The sequence below is a fragment of the Chiloscyllium punctatum genome, chromosome 18 (genome assembly GCF_047496795.1).
Source record: "Chiloscyllium punctatum isolate Juve2018m chromosome 18, sChiPun1.3, whole genome shotgun sequence".
Lineage (NCBI taxonomy): Eukaryota > Metazoa > Chordata > Chondrichthyes > Orectolobiformes > Hemiscylliidae > Chiloscyllium > Chiloscyllium punctatum.
Genome location: NC_092756.1, coordinates 31,019,281 through 31,040,332, shown reverse-complemented (window position 1 = coordinate 31,040,332; position 21,052 = coordinate 31,019,281).

Sequence of the window (21,052 nt, the reverse complement as noted above, 5' to 3'; positions counted from 1 at the left end):
CACGAGACTCCCAGTATGACTGGACCATAGCAACCAGAATGTCCATCCAGACTCACCCCATTCCCCTGCCCTTGTTCTGTATCCCTCTAATCCTTACCTATCTGTGTATTTGTCCAAATGCCTTTTCAATGTTGTTATTGTACCCACCTCAATCACTTCCACTGGCAGCTCAGTCTGTATGCATACCACACTCTATGTAAAAACGTTACCCCTCAGGTTCCTTTTTATATACTTTTTTTTTTCCTTTCCAAACATTAATGGATGCCCTCTAGTCCTCGATTCCACAACCTTGGGAAAAAAATTGAAGTATTCACCCCATGCACGCCTCTCATAATTTTATAAGAGTTACACTTCAATACGAACCCCCTCGGTATCCTACGTTGAAAAGAAATAAGTTCTAACATGTCCAACCTCTGCCTATAACTTAGAGCCTTTAGCTCAGGAAACATCTTTGGAAATTTGTTCTACGCTCTTTCTCGTTCAATAATATCCTTTCCAGAGCAAGGTGAACAAAACTGAACACAATACTCCAACTGCAGCCTTACCAACATCCTGTACAACTGCAATATAACGTCCCAACGTCTATACCTAATGCGCTGATGAAGGCCAGTATGCCGACAGCCTTCTTCACTGTCCTGTGTATCTGTGACTCAAATTTCAGACAACCGTGCACCTGACCTCCAACGTCCTTTTGTTCCATTACACTCCTTAAGGCCCTCTCATTCATCATTAAACTCCTACCTGGATTTGACTTTCCAAAATGGAAGACGTCACACTTATCTGTATTAAACTCAAATTGCTATTTCTGAGCCCACTTCCTCAGCTGACCAAGGTACTGCTGCAATTTCTGATAATGTTTCTCATTGTAAATGATGCCTCCTAATTTCGAGTCATGTGCAAACTTACTAACCTTGTGTTGTGCACTCTGGTCCAAATCATTGGTATAAGACAACGAACAGCAATGGGCCCAGGACCGAAAACTGAGGTACTCCACTAGTCGCAGGCCTCCAGTCCGACAGGCTAACCTCCACCATAGCCATTTGCTTCATAACGTCAAGACAATTGTGTAACCAATTTGCCAGTTTACATTGGAGTTCATGTAATCTAACCTTCCAAAGCGGCCTACCATGTGGAACCTTATCAAAGGCCTTACTGAAATCCATATAGACTATGTCCACCACTCTGCCCATGTCAACCTTTATGGTCACTTCCTCAAAAACTCTAACAAAAATTCTAAGGCGTGATCTTCCACGCACAAAGCTATGCTGACTGCTCAAGTCAAACTCTGTTGTTTCCAAATGCATGCATATCTTATATCTCAGAACCTTCTCAAGCGGTTTACCGAAAACAGATGTGAAGCTTACTGGTCTATATTTCCCAGGTTTTTCTTTGCAACCCCCCTTGAATAAGGGCACTCCATTTGTTACCGCCCAGTCTCCGGGTCCTTGGCCCCTGAACTGTCTTCTCTCACCACCTGCAGTGCTCTTGGATATATCTGGTCAGGACCAAGAGATTTATCTGACTTTATGAATTGTAATATGTCCATCAGCACCGCTAGTGTGATATGGACTGTACCAAGATATCACAACTATCCTCCCAAAGGTCGCAGCTCTTCATGCTTTTCTTCATGATAAACACAGAGGGGAAATTGAGGACCTCACCCATTTCTTGAGGTTTTACACATGCATGCGCATTTTGGATTTTAAGGTGTCCTATTCTCTCTCTGATTGTTCTTTTTCTTTTCTATACTGAATTTGGATTCGCACTAATCTGCTCAGCCAAGGCTATCTCATACCCCACTTTAGCCCTGCTGATTTCCTTCTTCATTAAACTCCTCTATCCACTGTGTACATCCAGGGATTCCCTTGATACGAACTGCCTGTACCTGAGCCACGCCTCATTTTTTTTCTGGTCAGAGCCTCAATATTTCTTGTTATCCAGGGTTCTCTCTTCCAGCCTCACTTCCCCTTCACCATCACAGGAACATATAGACCTTGAACCGGAACTATCTCACTTTTGAAGCCCTCCCACTTGCCCGGGATCGTTTTACCTCGAAACAAATTACTCCAAACATCCCCTGCAATCCCCTGTCTAATTCCAACAACATACGCTTTGCCCCAATTTACAACTTGAATCTGTGGACCAATTTTGTCCCTCCATTACTAATTTAAAACTGATACAGCTCTAGTCACTATTCCCAAAATGCTCGCCCACTTTACCTCCATCACCTATCCGAACTTATTTCCGAACAGCAGGTCGAGTTTGTCCCTTCCCGAGTAGGATACTCTATATATTGCTTGTGGAACCTTTCCTGAACACACTTAACAAATTACATTCCATCTAAGTTCTTAACCCATCTGGAAGTCGCAGTCTATGTTAGGAAAATTAAAATCACCTATTATGACAACCCTATTGCTCCTGCAAGTCTCGCCAGTGTCCCTGAAATTTTGTTCCTATAATTCCCATTGATTATTTGGAGGCTTAAAGTGCAACCATCACCAGCCCCCTCTTAATTCTTTGTACCGTTCACAAAACCTCATTGTCCATATTATCTCAGTTATTTCAACTTTAAATACTAGAGTGATATGCGCCTTAATGAGAATTATTGGTATTTAAAATGTTTCCATTTATATCTCTTCCTCACATTGATTTTCATATTCGCAGCACCCCTTGTCAAGGTACAGTGCAGATATGGAGCTGGAAATGGATGGGAACTGCACATTCTGTCACTTCCAGCATTGGTTACAAGTTTCCCCACACTGGGCAGTGATCTAATACAGTGTTACCGAACAATGCAACAGCCTGGGTTTGTATATGAATGACCCAGTGCGGACTGCACAGCTCCCCACACTGAACATTTAGTCCAGGATTATAGATCAAGCATTGGTGTGGGCTGCATAGAGTTTCACTCTGGACATTGCTGGGTTGCATACAGCTGTACACTAGCCGGATCTCCACAGTGCTCCATCCTGAATATGTAATGGATGGGCTGGTTATGCGAGTTGGATTGCGAATGTGAGAGTACGAAACATCTGACAATACCTTTATTTTGTGTTTTCATTCTTGTCATTGGACCCCTCAAATCCTGACTTATCTTGTTTGACCCATCCTTCTGGATGAGTCATGGTGAGTGTTGTTGCAGCATCTGAGTCTGCAACATGACCAAGAAATGGAGCAGAGGCTGCAGAGAGGGGAGTCTCCGTAAAATGGAATGAGGGAATCACAATCAGATCAGCCGTGGTCATAGTGAATGTTGGGGCAGGATTGTGTGGACCACTGATGCAACCTATTCATATATTTCTGTTCGTTCAAACCAAACTCCCCTTCTCTCCCAGTGTCCCATACTGGTGGGGAGTGAGTCACCTCCTGCTGTCCTTGCATAACAGGGTGCTGGGGCCTCACAACCTCCAGATTTCCCTGTGCCCCAGTTTAGAGCTCTGAGTGACTCTCCTTTCCCTGTGTCACAGTCTCAAGCAGTTGAATGACTGCGTTCTGTTCCTGTGTCCCTATCTTGAGCAGCTGTGTGACTGCCTCCTGATCCAAGGTTTGCGATAGTAGATGTCCCCCTCCTGCTACTGACTGACATGCTCCAATATCTCTGTGCTCACCTGCTGCTCCTGTGGAATGGAGTCGAGGGCCTGAATGGCCTCTTCACATTCCTTACAGCTTCTCTTGACTAAAAGCCTTTCCCCTGTTTCTGTAAAACACCATCAAAATCTGAATGATGTATTTTTGTATTTTACTCTCAGTAATTGAACAAGCAAGCTGACAGACAGAATTCAGAAGCTGAATAGCCTCTTCCTGTTCCTGTGAGGTAAAAACAATGACTGCAGATGCTGGAAAGCAAATACTGGACTAGTGGTGATGGAAGAGCACAGCAGTTCAGGCAGCATCCAACGAGCAGCGAAATCGACGTTTCGGTCAAAAACCCTTCATCAGGAAGGGCTTTTGCCCGAAACGTCGATTTCGCTACTTGTTGGATGCTGCCTGAACTGCTGTACTCTTCCAGCACCACTAATCCAGTATCTTCCTGTTCCTGTGTCATACACTCAAGAGGGAATAGAGTTTCAGAGATGTACAGCACGGAAAAGTACCTTTCGGTCTGATCGTCCATACCGACCAAACATCCTAAATAAATCTCGTCCCCCTTGCCAGCACTTGGCCCATCTCCCACTAAACAGTTCCCATTCATGTACCCATCCAAATGCCTTTTAAATGGTGTAACAGTACCTGCCTCCACCACCTCTTTTGTCTGTTCAATCCATACACACAGCGGTCTCTGAGTGAAAATGTTGTCCCTCATGTTCCTTTTTAAATCTTTCTCCTCTCACCTGTAACCTTTGTCTTCTAATTTTGGACTCGCCTATCCTGGGTAAAAGACGTTGAATGTTTACCTTATCTATGCCCCTCATGATTTTATAAACCCCTTTAAGGTCCCTCCTCAGCCTCAACACTTGAAAATAGTCCCAGCCTGTTCAAACTCTCCCTGTGACTCTAACCATCCAACATCTGCAACATTATTTTAAATCTCTTCTGTACCCTTTCAAGTTTGACAACGTCTTTCCAACAGCAGGGAGACCAGAATTAAAGACAATATTACAAAAGTGGCCAAACCAATGTCCTGGACAGATGCACCATGTCATGAAAATGTTTAGACTCAAAGCACGGACCAATAAAGGGAAGATCACCAAGTGCCTTTTTCACTGCGCTGTCTACCTGTGACGGCATTTTCAAGGAACAGAGAACCTGCACCACAAGGTGACACAGTAGCTCAGTGACTAGAATTGCTGCTTCAGAGCGCAGCGATCTGCGTTTAATTCCATCCTTGAATGACTGCCTGTGTGGAGTTTGCACATTCTCCCCGTGTCTGCATGAGTTTCCTCCGGATATTATGTTTTCCTCCGACAGTATAAAGATATACAGATAAGGGTAGATCGGCCATGCTAAATTGCGTAAAGTACCCAAGGATGTATAGGCGAGGTGGATTAGCCATGGGAAATGCAGACCCAGGGGGATAGGGTAGGGGTTTGTCCAGTGGGATACTGTTTAGAGGTTCAGTGTGGCCTCAATGGGCCGAAAAGCCTGTTTCCTAACTGTAGGAATTCGATAATTTCGATGGAGTTCTCCTTGATTGGCAGCTTTCGACAGAACCCTACCTGTATGTCATGCCTTGACTTGTCTTGCCAAAATGCAATAGTTCACATTTAACTAAAATAAACTCCATCTGCCACTCCTCGGCTCACTTAAGCAAAGTCCCATTATAGTCTGAGAGATCATTCTTCACTGACGACTACAACCACAAATTTGGTATTAAATACAACCTTACTGACCATACTTCATATACTCAAATGTAAATGATTTGTATCAGTGACAAAAGGCAGTGGTCCCACTATTGATCTTTGCGGCACGCCACTGGTCACAGGTCTCCAAGTTTAATGAACAAATGTCCACTGTCACTGTCACGGCCTGTCTCCAATATTCAAGAAAAATTTGGATCAAAATGGTGAGCTCTCCCTGGATTCCAGGCAGTCGAACCTTGCTAATCAGACTACCACGTAGAACATTTTGGTTTTCTTACTGAATTCCATAAAGACAACATCCACTGTCCTGCCTTCATCAAACATCTTCATCAATTCCTCAAAAAATGACACCAAGTCAGTGGGATGTGATCTCCAATGTACAAAGCCCTCTCCAGTCCTTGTCTTTCCAAATGCATATCGATCTTTTTCCTCGAAATCCCCTCCAACAATTTAGTCACCATTGACATCAGGCTCACCGATCTATGGTAACCTGTTTTTTCCTTATTTTGTTAAATAATGACACTATGTTAGCAGCCCTCCAGTCTTTTGACACAAATCAATGTTACAAATATATTAGCAAAATGCTGAGCAATCTCTTTCCTAGCATCCCACAAACATCTGGGAAACAACTGCTCAGGTCCCAGGGATTTGTTCACCTTTATGTGTTTTAAAATATCCAACACCTCCTTGTCATATAGACACTGTCAAGCTATCCCTATATATTTCTTCATTCTCTCACTCTTGTAACCTCCTCCACATTAAATACTGAGAAGAAATACATGTTTCATATCCCTCCAAACTCCTGTGGTTGCATACACAGGTAGCCTTACTGATCTTAAAGAGGCCCTATTCTCTCCCTAGTTAATCTTTTGACATTAAAGGATTTGTATAATTTCTTCAATACCTCGTTAACCGTATTTCAAAGCCATCTCCTGTCCACATTTTTCTGGCCTGATTTCGCCATTGACTGTACACTTGCTGCCCTTACACACCTCTCGGGATTCACTTGATCTCAGCTCTGTTTACCTGATATATGCCTCCTTACTTACCTTGACCATAACATCAATATATCTAGCCATCCAGCACTCCCTGCACACACCAGACTTCCCCATCTCACTAATAGGAACACGTTGGCTCTGGACTCTCTGAAACAATGTTTTGATGGCCTTGCATTTACCAACCATCCCTTTCCCTGTGAATAGGGTATTCCAATCAGCCTTTCACAGGGCTCACCTAATACTTTCAAAATTGGCCTTGTTCAAAGTTAGAACTTTAATGTTTACATCATGTCTTTCCTATTCCAAAACTAATTTAAAACTAATATTTATGTGTAACAGACTTGGAAGTTAAATAAACACTTCCTGCCCTTCTGTAACAGGCTCGAGAGGCTGAATGGTCTCCTCATGGCCCTCTGTAATAGATTGGAAAGGCTGAATGGCCACCTATTGTCCTTGTGTAACAGACCCGAGACATTAAATGCCACAGCAACCCGTGGATTACGAGCAGCCGTTAAACTGTATCTGATGGAGATCCATCCTTTCTCAGTTACAGAAACACAGACAACACAATGTACTCCAGGTGCCCTCTCAGTAACACTCCATACAGCTTCAGCGACACATCTCTTTGTTTTGAATGATTCTGTTGGCAAAATGTGCCAATATTTTAGATTTCCACCTTTTCAAGTAGCAACAGGCTAATATGGGTTGAATGGCCTTCTCTTATCCCTCTGTAAGAGGCCCATAGGGACAGAATTGCTTCGGCCAGTTGCTGAGCAGCAGTCTCAATGCTTTGTCTCAACGTTATGAAAGGATTTGATAACAGGGCACTTAAAATAGGAGGAGCCTTACACTGGTCAATAAGTATTATACTTTGGCTTAAGATATCTAGAAACTTGCTGACCCGATTTGTTTTATGCAACCGATCTGTTATTTTATAACTGCCTCTTTTCATAAACAGAGTGGAACACATATAGACCAATGCAGTGCATTTTAATATTCTCATATACAAGTTTTTAAAAAAAATTCAAGGATTTAAACATTTATGGTCCATCCCTCAGCAACCCTCATCCATTCCTTCCAAACCCGGTAAATGTTCCCTTTTATAGTGATGTGAAAAGTGATGTGTGGAAATGGTTAACTGAGCCTGTTTGTTCCGTCATGAATTGGAGATGTCGGTGTTGGACTGGGGTGTACAAAGTGAAAAATCACACAACACCAGATTTTCATCCAACAGGTTTAATTGGAAGCACATGAGCTTTCGGAGCGTTGCTCCTTCATCAGGTGATAGTGGAGGACACACCTCTAAGGCACAGAATTTATCGCTAAAATTTACAGTGTGATGTAACTGAAATTATACCTTGATAAATACCTTGATTGTCTGTTGAGTCTTTCGAGTTGTTCGAATATCATGATAGTTTCATTTTTTTCATGTGTAAATCACAAAACATTTTTCCTTTAAAGTTGCATTCTCAGGTTAGCAGTAACAACGAGTGTTAGTTAGACAATATTTTGAAGGTGTTAGCCCCTGTGTTCTCTGTCTATACCATAATGTTTAGATTGATTCTAATCTAAAAAGTGTGATAACAGACTTTTACATGAATTCATGCAGTTTTTGAGCTCAGAGTTCGACATGAATGCATGCAGTTTTTGAGCAAAGTACAATGTAACTCTGCAAGTACAAATTCACCCCACAAAATATCTGTGTGCATGTGCGTCTTTGTCGGTTTGTATGTGAGTGTTTCTCTTAGTTGGGGATTGTGGGTGTGAGATGGAGTGTATATGTGTGTGCAGCGATGTAGAGTGTCTTAAGTCTGTGAGGGGGTGCATGTGTGAGTGTGGGAGTGTGTGTGTGTCTGGGGTGGGGGGCTTGAGTATCAGTGAGAGAGAGTGTATAAGTGTATGCATGAGTGTAGAGTAGTCTAAGTCTCTGAGCGGATGCCTGTGAGAGTGTGTGTGTCTGTAAGGGTGCGTGTGTGTCTGTGTGCGTTTCTGTGTACATATGTGTCAGTACGTATGTGTGTGTATAGGAGTGCCTGTGTGTGTGTATGTGTGTGTGTGTGTGTGTGTGTGTGTGTGTGTGTGTGTGTGTGTGTGTTTAGTGCAATGGTGGTCACCTGCAATGTGACATGAACCCAAGGCCCCAGTTGAGGCCCTCCCTATGGGAACCGAAATTTGTAATCAGCCTCTGCTCGGCCACTTTTCGCTGCTGCCTGTCCTGAAATCCGCATGAAGGATGGTCATCAGAAGGTCCGAGGTTGAATATCCGGGACCACTGAAGTGTTCCCCAACTGGGAGGGAACACTCCTGTCTGTTGATTGTTTTGCAGTGCCCATTCATCCGTTGTCGTACCCTTTGATAATTTTCCCAGTATTTGTTCAGTGATTGTGCTTAATGCCAATCTCCATGGATTCTAATTATCTCAGTGGAGGGTTTCCATCTTTTAATGATAAATGGGCACCGTTCAATGTGGAATCCCATAACATGAGCGGGAGCATCACCGACAGCACTGACAAGGAACAGCAGACCCAGAGAGAGGGTGAGGAGAGATCAGTATCTGAGAACATGAGACTGGAATGTTCCAAAAATGTATCAGAATCTGGAAACACTAGACTGGCAAGTTCCAACAATAGACAGGAGTTTATACATTTATGTTTGGCATCTTTCTGCATTTTATTGGTCGTCATTATCATGGTGGATCTATTATGCTCTTCTCATGATTCAATACTTTTATCATCCTTTCCTGGTTATCGTTGGTGTTCCTGGTAAGTGTCAACAACCAGATTATTTTGTTCTAAAAACCGATTATGACTGCATTACTGTTCTTTTATATCGTCTACACTTCTTGTCACTATTATTTTACTGTTGAAACTCTCATTCCAGATATTTACTCTGCAGACCACTACTAACTACATCAATGCATGTGTTCAATGACTGTCTCCCTCTCTGCTCTGGCAGTGTTACTCTCTATGTTGACCTACTCAGTTCCAGCGGAGAACTACAATTTATTGTATCATTGCCTTTGTTATTTAAATATTAAGAGCAGGGAGGTCACTCTCTATTGTTCTGGTTACAAACTCCACTTCCTTCCATTGTTTCCATCCCATCCGTGGCCAATATCTGCGACTGAAGCCGACAAGTCACAGCTGTGGCAGATCCTTTTGACCATGAGCTGATTCTTGACACCATATCCTGACCATTTCTAACTTGAAATACTCATCACTCCAGAATATATCTCACTGGTTTATTACATCTGCTGTTTGGACCTTGAGCTATGAAGTACAGTCTTAATGAAGCCAATAATCTGCTGCTGGCACTCCCGGCATCAAACCTGCTGAAGCAAATCTGATTCGACCTCACACGAAACTCCCATCCATCTGTCATTCATGTTCACGCCGATGTATATTGTTTTTTTTTTCCGGCAATGCCTTTATTTTAACATTCTCAAACACTTTATCTCATCTGCCCATGAAACTTCTCTCGTTCTCTCTCTGTTGATTAACAAAAAGCCTGCCAGTTGTTCTTATTTAAAATAGTTTCCTCCATGTGCGTTCCTTCTCAACCAATGAGTTTCGCATTCAACCATGCCAATCCCGCACACACACTCTCTCTTAGTCTCTGATGAACACACACACAGCAAACCTTCTCATTGTCGACATTGCAGTAATTTGATGCGAGTATAGTTACCATATGAGAGTAAAGTTTGCAATACTCTCTATGCTGGGCAGACAGTGCAGTTTACTGAGCAACACACTAGCATGGTCTGCACAGCTCTCCGTGCTGGGCTGTCATCTTGTCCCAGTTTATGTTGTTTGTGGTGTTCTGTCAAGCAGATTCAGAATTGGATGTAACAAACCATTCCAGCTGGTCTGACAATGCCTTTATCCAGTGTTCTTATTCTTTTAAGATTACTCTCGAAGATTCTCACTTCTCCAGTTAGTCCCACTGCCCTGTCTTTTTCCCCATATTTCCACAACATCTTTTCAGTTAATTAACTGTCTCTTTCTGTCTTTAATGTGGATCTTTCTGTCCCTCTGTTTCTTTCCCTGGCCTTTGTTTATGGCTCTCTAGCGTATCGAGTGCTGGCATTGTGAAGCTCAGAAACAGGGAAATGGTGTGTGTCAGGCTGTTGTTCACTTCCCGGTATGTCCCATGTGATGGTCCATGGACAGGGGTGTTTCAGAAGTTATGAGACACAGCCTTATAACTTGGTCTGTACCTGTATTTGTCCCTCTCAGGTGATCTTCCGATCGAGGAAGCCCCTCAAATAAAGGGCCAGGGATCTAAAGTGTGTGACAATGCTGCCACTTCTAAAAAAAGATTATTTTCTCCTTTCTGTAAATAAGAGACCTTAAAGGCTAAACTGCCTACTGAACAACGGCCTAGTAACTTATCCCCAGCTGCTACTCTGTGAAACCTGACTTGATGCTGTTTCCTCCTGAATTTGAGAACTGTATGCAGGAATGTATGTCTGAATGTTCCATTTTTCCAAGAGATGTGTTTATGGGATGTTGGTATATTGGAACAGTTCATTTGTAGAAGGTACTGTATCCATTATTCGGTTATGGTTTCCAACAGTTAAATTATTCTAAATTCCTCTGCATTTTGTATGGATTTACATTAGAGTCTTTAAGTAGGTTGTGTTCTGCTTAATGGTGAGTGGTTTGACGAGTACCATCACATCTGGAACACCCAAATCTCATCTACCTTTAAAATAAGAAAAGGTTCGCATCCAAACTACCTCCTTAAACTAGTTTGAGGCAGTCTGGTTGGTTTATAACAAACTGGGGACTCTTGTCTGGTTCTATATCGATAATACCAAATTGGGTTTAGAATTACAATCCCTACAGTGTGCAAACAGGCAATTCGACCCAACAGGTCCACACCGACCCTCCGAGGAGTAACCTACCCAGACCCATTCCTTTACCCTATTATTACACATTTACTCCGACTAAGGCACATAAACCACACATCCCTTAAAACTATGAACAACTAACCACGACCAATTCACCTGACATGCACATCTTTGGGTTGTGGGAGGAAACCAGAGCATCCAGAATAAGCTCATGCAGACACGGGAGAGTATGCAGCGAGAGGGTATTGGGTTCAAAAGTTACGTATGGTAATTGTTAGTGTTTTTGGTTCCAGATGTTGAATTCGGATGGTTTAAACAGTGTTTTGTTTATAAAGATTATTTCAGTCATTAAGAGTTGTCTAGGTGTGGAAGAAGTGAAGTTGGGGCTGTAGGCAAAGCTGTAGGAATTGGCAGACAAGTTGGAGTTGGGGCTGTGTTTGTCTGTGAGAAAATGAGAGATAATTACAGCTCGAGCTTGGCAATTACATTTGGTGGAAACGCCATCAGACTCTTTGGAAATGTCTAGAATTCAATTTCAAATGAGGCGCCTTGAACTTGAGAAGGAATTGAAACAGTTTGAATTATGATGATAAGTAGAAATAAAAGAAAAGGAAATGAAGAAGAAATAAAGAAAAAGAGAGAAGAAAAGCAGAGAGTTTCAACTTCAAAAGTTAGTAATTATAGAGGAAATTTGAGATGAAGGTAGACTGTAGGCTGGATAAGGAAGATAGTGAGGATGAGCAACCCCATAGTAGCCAAAGGCCTGATGGAGATCTGTTTAAATAAACCCAGGCATTATCTAAATTTGATGAGAAGAATAGGGGAGCCTTTTTAATTCCATTTGAGAAAGTGGCTAAACAAATGCAGTGCCCAGTGACCATGTGGATTTAGTTGATTCAAACAAAACTGATAGATATTTGCATCCCTATCGGAGGCGGTGTCTGGGGAGTAGGAGGAGGTGGAGAAAGCCATCTGAAGTGCATATGAGCTTGTGCCAGAAGCCGACAGACATTGTTTCAGGAATCTAAAATAGTGTCCCTGGTTAAATGCACATTGAGTTTGAAAGAATCGAATAAAGGAATTTTGAAAAGTGGGAAGGGTATTAAAAACAGAGCAAACCAATGGCACTCTTAGAGAGATTCTTATTTTGGAGAAGTACAACAATTCACTTCCTGCAGTCGGGAGAACTCATGTGGAAGAGCAGAGAGTTAAAACGGCAAGATTAGAAGCTGAAATGGCTGATGATAATGATTTGGTTCAGAAATCAAAGTCTGGTTTCTGTGAGGGATTGAGAAGAATGTGTGAGATCTTCTTAAAACATATCCCAGTGAGAGTAAGGTTTATTGGCATAGGCCAGGAGTAGCAGGTAAATGGTTCCAGCATTAAGAGGCACAGAAGGATGTAACTCTTTTATGCTGAGACATGAGGAGCTATGTCATTCGGAAGGACTATTGGAGAGATGAGAAGTGCTCCACTATGTAACGTGTGGTTGGAGCGTCCAGTCGAAACATCAACAGATTTATTCCACAATGGGGAAGGAGGCCTTGAGCTTGGTGTTGGCGTTACAACATTTCAGCATTTAAATTGCCAATAACATACCTGAGACAAATCTTTATCACTGATCGTGACCCTTAAAGTTTTTGAAGAAGTTTAGGAAGAAGAATACCAGTCTGTTTCGATTGAGCTTATTATTGCTGCCATTCAATTTGAAATTATACCGTTGATAGGGCGAGAAACCAAAGATTTGACACGTTGCGGAGACTTAGATGAAGAAAGACAAAGGCATTCTGTGGCAGGAGTAAAATGACAGAAATAGAAGCTAGTTGTGACCATTTGTATGCTCAGAGTCAATGTAATATATATACATTTCAGTCTGTTAATAGAGGACGATTAGGAGGTCTAAAATTAATCCATCTTTGTATATTGATGGATCATTTTATTAAAGGTGAGTTGTGAGTTTAATATCACTGTAAAGAGGTTATGTTCTCTTAGGCTGTTTTTGAAGAGAGGTTCTAAAGGCAGATGTGCAGAACCTCTGTCTGAACACAGTTTAAGTAAATAACTGAGGAGGCCTTTAGGTTTCATTACACGGTGGTAACAATCGAAGGGCAGTGGCCAGCTCTCACAGACCAAATTTTCTCGTTTTGATTTTAGCTGCCGCATTCAGAAGCTGTTGGGGATCCTCGAAGGGTTGAAAGTTCCAATGCATGATCCCCAGCTGCTTTTCTCTCTGAGATCTCTGTTGATGTTGATTTCTCCAGGATCAGAAAACTGCATGCAAAGATCTGTATTTGAATATATCTTTGTGTCAAGCGGTGTATACCAAGAAGGTACGGTATCTATTGTATGTGTAAGTGTTCCAATATATAAGCTATCCCAAAAAATTCTTTTCTTCGATTGGATTTTAAATAAAACATTTGAATAGATTATATTTTGGTAAATGTCGAGAGGTTTGACCAGTCACAACATATCTGGAACGCACACTTCACGTCTATGTTTAAAATAAGGAAAGGTTTGGGTCTAAGCGGCCTTCTTAAAACATTTTGCGGGGATCTGGTTTGCTCCACAACACTTGTAGCTGAGGGGTTTCTGACTGACTCCTGCTATTGAAAAGTTCATGGAGGGGTTGGGGATCGTTTGCTGGAGGTTGTGCTGTGAGCTGCCTCAGACATTCAGGCAGACTTGAGGATTTGGTGACCCAACTCGGGATGGAGCATGGAGACTGTGGTTACAGCATCTGGGTCTGTAACATGAACAACAAATGGAGCAGAGGCTGCAGAGAGGGGGAGCTCTGAAACCACGCAGTGAGTGTGTGTGGGGAAAGGGATCTGCTGTATCCACCCCAAGTATTCCATGACCAGTTGCCCAAGCTCCACTTAACCCAGGAGCAGAGTGTGAGGGTCCCTGACTGAACAAGGAGCTGGTCACAGAGCGGTGACACCTCCTTCAACACGACCTGCAGCCTCACACCAGGGGGAGGATGGTGCTGCAAGTGGCTGTTAGGGTCACAGTTTCATTCAGCTTCTATGATCCAGAACTTTCCAGGCAGGAGTGGGTAACATATCAATCATTTCCCAGTATCTCCACAACAGTGTCACCATTCGGTGATGGAGGATATATATGGTGGATGAGGTATTACATTGTTTCTCAGACAGCAGGGAGCTGCTTGGTGTATCCAGGATAATGAGATTCCCGATGGTGTACATGGCATCTGCGGAGTAGCAATGTCAATGGGGAGTGGTAGAGGAACTGAAGGAGTTCTCTCTCTATTAATGTTACAGTGTGCTCATCACAGTACATCATGTTGGTGAATACCCACTGTCCTGGCAGCAGTCACGGCCTCTTCATTCAGAAGCAATCAGCCATTCCCACCGTCATTGGGTCTCCACGTGGAAAGAAATGAATATATCTTGGATAAAGGCTGTCCCCTTGATGCACGTTTCAAAACATCAGCCCCACCACCAATCAACCACATCAAAGTAGTCCATGTGTATGGAGAGCAATGGGGTCACTTGGACTGTCAGGGAGCAGACGATCAGGAATGAAGCAAAACCTCCCATGTCTGAACGGGTCTGAATGAACCCCCCAATACACAGTATCATTAAGTCCTATAATCCCTCTCCATTTTTTGTAACATACTGCCTTCCATTATTACAGTAAATGAAATGGCAGGTTATATCATGTTAAATTCCACCTGCCAAACTATTATCTATTGTCTTTACCACTCTGAATTTATCTGTAGACCCTCCACCCTCTCTTGATAATTTAATCTCTTGCTTATCATCAGCGACACCACCAAACTCAGCATCTGTATATCTGTTCCATCCTCCTGATCATTAGTATAGATTGTAAATAGTTGAGGACGCAGCGCTGGTCACTGTGTGACCCTACTGGCTACGTTCTCTCTAACTGATTGAGACTGATGTATCTTGAGTGCCTGCTTCCGGTATGATACCCAGGCCTCCCCCATTCCTGTGCAACACAGTCGAAGGGTTGAATAAGATCAAGGAGCATCTGTACGAATCCAACCCCTCGAACCTGCTCCGCCATTGAATATAATCATGGCTGATGTCATCGCGGCCTCTGTTTCACTTTCCTGCCATCTCTCCATCCTAAAACTCTAGTGTCTTGTTGTAGATTGCGCCACCTGAAAAAGATCCACTCCACATATACACTTTCAATTACTTATAGCATTTTACAGCCCTCAATGAGATCTTCTTTTATTCTTATAAACTCGAGAGTGTAGGCCTGAAGTGCTCATTTTCTTTTCATAAGACAAACACTTCAAATGTGGAATCCATCTAATGAAACTCTTCTGAACTGCCTCCAATGCAAATACCTCATTCTGCAGGACACCCAAACCGTACTCCAGTTGTAGCCTCACTATCGCCTTGCGTAGCTACACCAACACTCCCTACCTTTCTACTCTATCCTTTTATAAATAAACACTGAAATTATGCTTGCATTTCTCATTACTTGCAGTACCCACAGGCAGTTTTCTGTGATATGCAAGCAGACACCCAGATCCCCCTGCACCTAAGCACTTTGAACTTTCCCTCCATTTAGATAATCATTTGTCTTTCTATTATACGGGCTAACTTGAATAGCCACATATTTAATCACTGTAACTTTCATTGCCAAATGTTGGCCCATTCACCCAACCTATCCATATGTTTTAAAATCTCTTGCATTATCACTCCGATGTAATTTCCCACCGATGTTAGTGTCCTATGAAAGACTGGCCTCGTCTTTTCTATCCCGTCAACTGAGTACAGTAATACTATCGATCTCAAAAGAGTACTGAAATCAATGGCACCCCACAAATTGCATTTGCCAAAAGAAAATGACACACTTATTCCATCTGACTCCATTTTGTTGGATAACCAATCCTCCATCCAAGCTAATAAATTACTCCTAAACCCATGTTGTCTGATCTCACCACTTAATCTTTGGAGAAGTGATATATCCAAAGCCTTCAGGAAGACCAGATACATTCCATCTTCAGGAATCCTACTATCCACCTTGCTTGTCACATCTTTAAGTAACTCAAGCAAACACTTCAAACTTGATTTGTCCTTTGTAAAACCACGTTGACTCCGATGGATTGTGGTTTAACTTTGCAAATGTCCTCAACAATGGATTCTAGTAATTTTCTTAAATTACAATAGTTTATCGTTACGTTTTCCTCCCAAATGTATACAGTTATTATGATTTCTTCCCTTTCAAAAACGTTCACGTTTTCTTTGAATCCTGTTTAATTGGCAAAAGGTTTTAAAAGATCTGCTCCAATTGTTGCTTGAGGCATGTGTGGCTGACTGGACTCAGCATTCTGCTGGTGTACAAAATCGATGGGGTGACGTCTTTCTGGTGTTCCCATGTTGTCATCTCCAAGGCCAGAATGACCTCCTCCCGTTGATGCGTTAGAGGGGTGGGGGATTATGGAATCTTCCCGTTGCAGTGTAACATATTGAGGGGCTGATGGGTCTTCTCATACTTCTCCATAACAGGTGGAGATAGTGAACATTCTCCGCATGTATCCGGGAGATGGGACCGAGGGAGTGATTGGTCTTCTCTTGTTCCCAAACTACAGAAATGTCTGAATTACCTCTTCCTTTCTCATGAAAGAAGTGTCAGATAGTTTTTATCCTTGTCCAATTCCCTCCAAATCGCCTCGGTGGGTCTGAATGGCCTCCTGTTATCCCAGTGTAACAATCTCCAGTCACTGTGTGAACTCTTCCAGTTCCTATGTTACAGACGTGAGGAGGCTAAATGGACGATCCTGTTGCTGTGTTACAGGATACTGGTGCAGCATGGCCTATTCTGGGTCCAGTGTTATAGGCTCGAGTGGCTGATTGACCTCCTTCTGTAAATGTATATCAGGCTCCAGGGGCTGAATAGCCTCGTCCTGTTTTAGTGTTTCAGGCTCAAAGGCCTGAATATCCTTCTGTTGTTCCTGTGTAACAGGCTGGAGAACAGAATGGATTCCTCCACTATCTGCGTAATTCCCTTCACTTGTTGACTCCTTCTGTCATCTATGTTGAAATAAGATCATCCTTAATTTTTGTAAACTCCAATGGCTACTGGGTCAACCTGATCATCCTTTCGTTATAAGCTAGCACCTTCATGCAGGAATCATCTCTGAGCTGCTTCCAATATTACAACATCCTTTCTTCATTGAAGAGACTAAATCAGTACACACTAGTCCAGATGTAATCTCACTAAGATCCTGTACAGCAACAGCAACACTTTACCAGCCTGTTGTCAGGTTCCCACCCAGGTTAGAGCTGTCTCAGCTCTCTGGGGGAATACAGAGCATTGTTGGAAGATCATTGTCCTTCTCCATTCCACAGCATCACGGGAGATCTGGGAAAATTAATGTTTGAGAAGATCATAAATGATGTGGCTAGATGATCTCTACCATTAATCTCCCCAGAGCCCACATCGCTCAGATTCCACAGAATCTATTAAGGTGGAGCGCATAAACAGCAAGGAGGAGCAAACATTGATGGGAGTTATATATCAAATTGAAACCTGCAATACAAATGTTGGGCATGTTATAAAACAGGAAATGAGATATACACATTTGTGGGTACTGCAGTAATAATGTACTGTTTAAATTATATCTAAACTGTGTTAACCCAATTGAATGCTAATGCTGGGAAAAATGGATTTCGTGACCATGTATGAGATGTTTTACATAAACATTATGTCGAGCACTGAGATCGAGATCAGATTATTTAGAAATTGGTGTTGAATGATCAGAAGAGATAATTGAAAATTTTGCTATGAAGGACCTTTTGGGAACAGTGACCACAATGTATTCGTTTTATTTTATGCTGTTTGAATACACGACAGTTTTTGTTTTATTTGAAATAACCGTTATAAATCTGAGTCATGCCAGCCATGAAGGTGTGAGCAGAAAGTGGGGGCTACAGATGCTGGAGATCAGAGTCGAAGAGTGTGGTGCTGGAAAAACACAGTCAGGCAGCATACTCAGTGCAGATAAATCGATGTTCCGGGCATAAGCCCTTCATCAGGAATGAAGCTTATGGGCCAAGGGGGCTGAGAGATAAATGAGAAAGGGTTGCGCCAGGGGGGAGGTAGCTGGGATTGCGATAGACAGATGAAGATGATTGGTGATGAAGGGAGACAGAACGCCTCATCTACTGCATCCATTAAACCCGATGTGGTCTTCTCTACATTGGCGAGGTAGGAGGTCAACTTGTGGATCATTTCAGCGAACATCTCTGGGACAGCCACATTGAACAACTCCATTACCTTGCGGCTGAGCACTTAACTCCCATTCCCACTCTACCAAGGACATAAGGGTCCTGGACCTGCTCCATTGCCAAACCTGAGCCACCAGAAGCCTGGAGGAAGAAAGCCTCCTCTTCTGACTTGGGACCCTCCAACCACAGGGGATCATAGTGGATTTCCCCATTTCCCCATTTCCCCAGTCCTACCTCATCCCACTCCAACCTTTCAAGTCAGCACCGCCCTTTTGAATGTTCCTATGTGTCCACCTTCCTTCCTATCAATCTGGGCCACCCTTCTCTCCGACTATCACTTTCAACCCCACTTTCATCTACCTGTTAGATGAAAGGAGGCAGCTTAGAAAAATGCCAAGTGTTGCAGTAAGCCAGTGGATTCAGAGAAATGTAGGACCCAGCAAAGGATGACCAAGAAACTGAGAAGAAAATCTGAAAGAGAAAAAGCGTGCAAATGAAAAAAAAAACATAAAGACTGCTAAAAAGCGTCTACCAATGTAAGTAAAAAAACTAAAAACAAGATCAAATGTGGAACAGTTGGTGTGCGTTCAGGATAATTTATTCCAGAGAACAGAGAAATCGAAGGGAAAAGAAACAATTTCTTTTGTTATCTTCATGGAAGAATGTCCAGAAATTCTCCGAGAAATACCAAGTGACCATGGGACTTGTGTAAGTAAAGTCTAAGATCATTCTTATCAGTGTTGGGGTCATCTTTAAAAGAAAGCTGGATTGAGTATTTATAAATCTGACAGACTAGATGTACTTCATACAAGAATTTCAGAGGAAGCAGCAATAGACATGTTGATTGCATCGCAGATTTTCTTTTTATTTTCCGACACATTCCCGAAAGGCATTTAGCCAATCTGGATAAGGCAAAGGTTATAAATATTATCCAACAGTTTAAGAAGAGGTGAAGATGGAGAGTGGTGAACTACAGACCAGTTATCTTGTCATCTGCAGTCGGGTGTCTTTTGGACTCGATTACAATGAACATGTTAGTAGATATTTAGAAGGTAATAACATAACTGGGAAGTGTGAGAATGTACCAATGAAATGAAAACCAGAAGTGGAAAACATTTTTTTGGAATGGTTTGAAAATGATTCTTGTGGACATTGGCAATGAAGAACCAATGTATAACGTATAGTTGAATATTCATGAGATCTTTTAAAAAACATCACGCAGTAAGCTTATAAGAAAAGTTAAAGTGAGAGGTATTAGGAAGAACATATGCAAATAGGAAAGGAAAAATTAGGTTTATATTCATGTGAATGTAATTGAAATAAAGAGGATGTCGTGCATCAGTTGTATCGAGTGTTCATGACACTACACTTAGTTTTATTTGTATCGTGCGGAGTCCCAATCTAAGAAAGAATATATTGACTACAGAGGAACTGCAAAAGGTATTATCCAGAGTAATGCCTAAAATGGCAATATTGTCTGACAGGGAAACTCAGTCTGTGATCTCGAGTGTCAAAACATGTGAGGTGATTGCAGTGAAACTTAGAAACATAGCGGGGACTGAATGATAGAGGGACATGGAGAAGTACAAGTAGGTGAGATAAGGAAGTTTCCCACGATATTCTACACGGACAAGTAGAACAGAATAATCAGCAAACAGTCAGTGTCCATTCGAAACCAAAGGGGCAATCAGTGTGTCCACCCGGAGAACATTGATAGATTGTTACATGAGACCTTCACATCTATTTTACTTGGGAGAAGGAGGACGCAGGTACAGAATTCAAGAATATGGACTGGAAAATTCTTGAACAGATTGATGTAAAATATGAGCAGTGATTTGAGGTTTTGTTCTGTATAAATTTAGTCCAATGTCCATGTCTGAAAGTGTTGTATCTTAGTCGGCTGTTGGGGTCAAGAGAGGAAAGACCCTAACTGAATATTTTAATTAGAATCTGACCATAGGGGAGGTGCCAGAGAACTGGAGAACTGGTAATACGATTCTACTTCACAGTAAGGGTGGGAGAGATAGACCATGGAACTATAGACGAGCGAGTACTAGATCACTTTTAAGGAAACTACAGGAGAAAATAGGGAATGAGAATATCGAACTCCTATCAGAGTCACAAGGTTTGATCAGGGATAATTACATAGAACATAGAACATAGAAGAATACAGCGCAGTACAGGCCCTTCGGCCCTCGATGTTGCGCCGATCAAAGCCCACCTAACCTGCACTAACCCACTATCCTCCATATACCTATCCAATGCCCGCTTAAATACCCATAAAGAGCGAGAGTCCACCACTGCTACTGGCAGGGCATTCCATGAACCTACGACTCGCTGAGTGAAGAACCTACCCCTAACATCAGTCCTATATCTACCCCCCCTTAATTTAAAGCTATGCCCCCTTGTAATAGCTGACTCCATACGTGGAAAAAGGTTCTCACTGTCAACCCTATCTAACCCCCTAATCATCTTGTACACCTCTATCAAGTCACCCCTAAACCTTCTTTTCTCCAATGAAAACAACCCCAAGTGCCTCAACCTTTCCTCATAGGATCTTCCTACCATACCAGGCAACATCCTGGTAAACTTCCTCTGCACCCGTTCCAGTGCCTCCACATCCTTCCTATCGTATGGCGACCAAAACTGCACACAATATTCCAGATGCGGCCG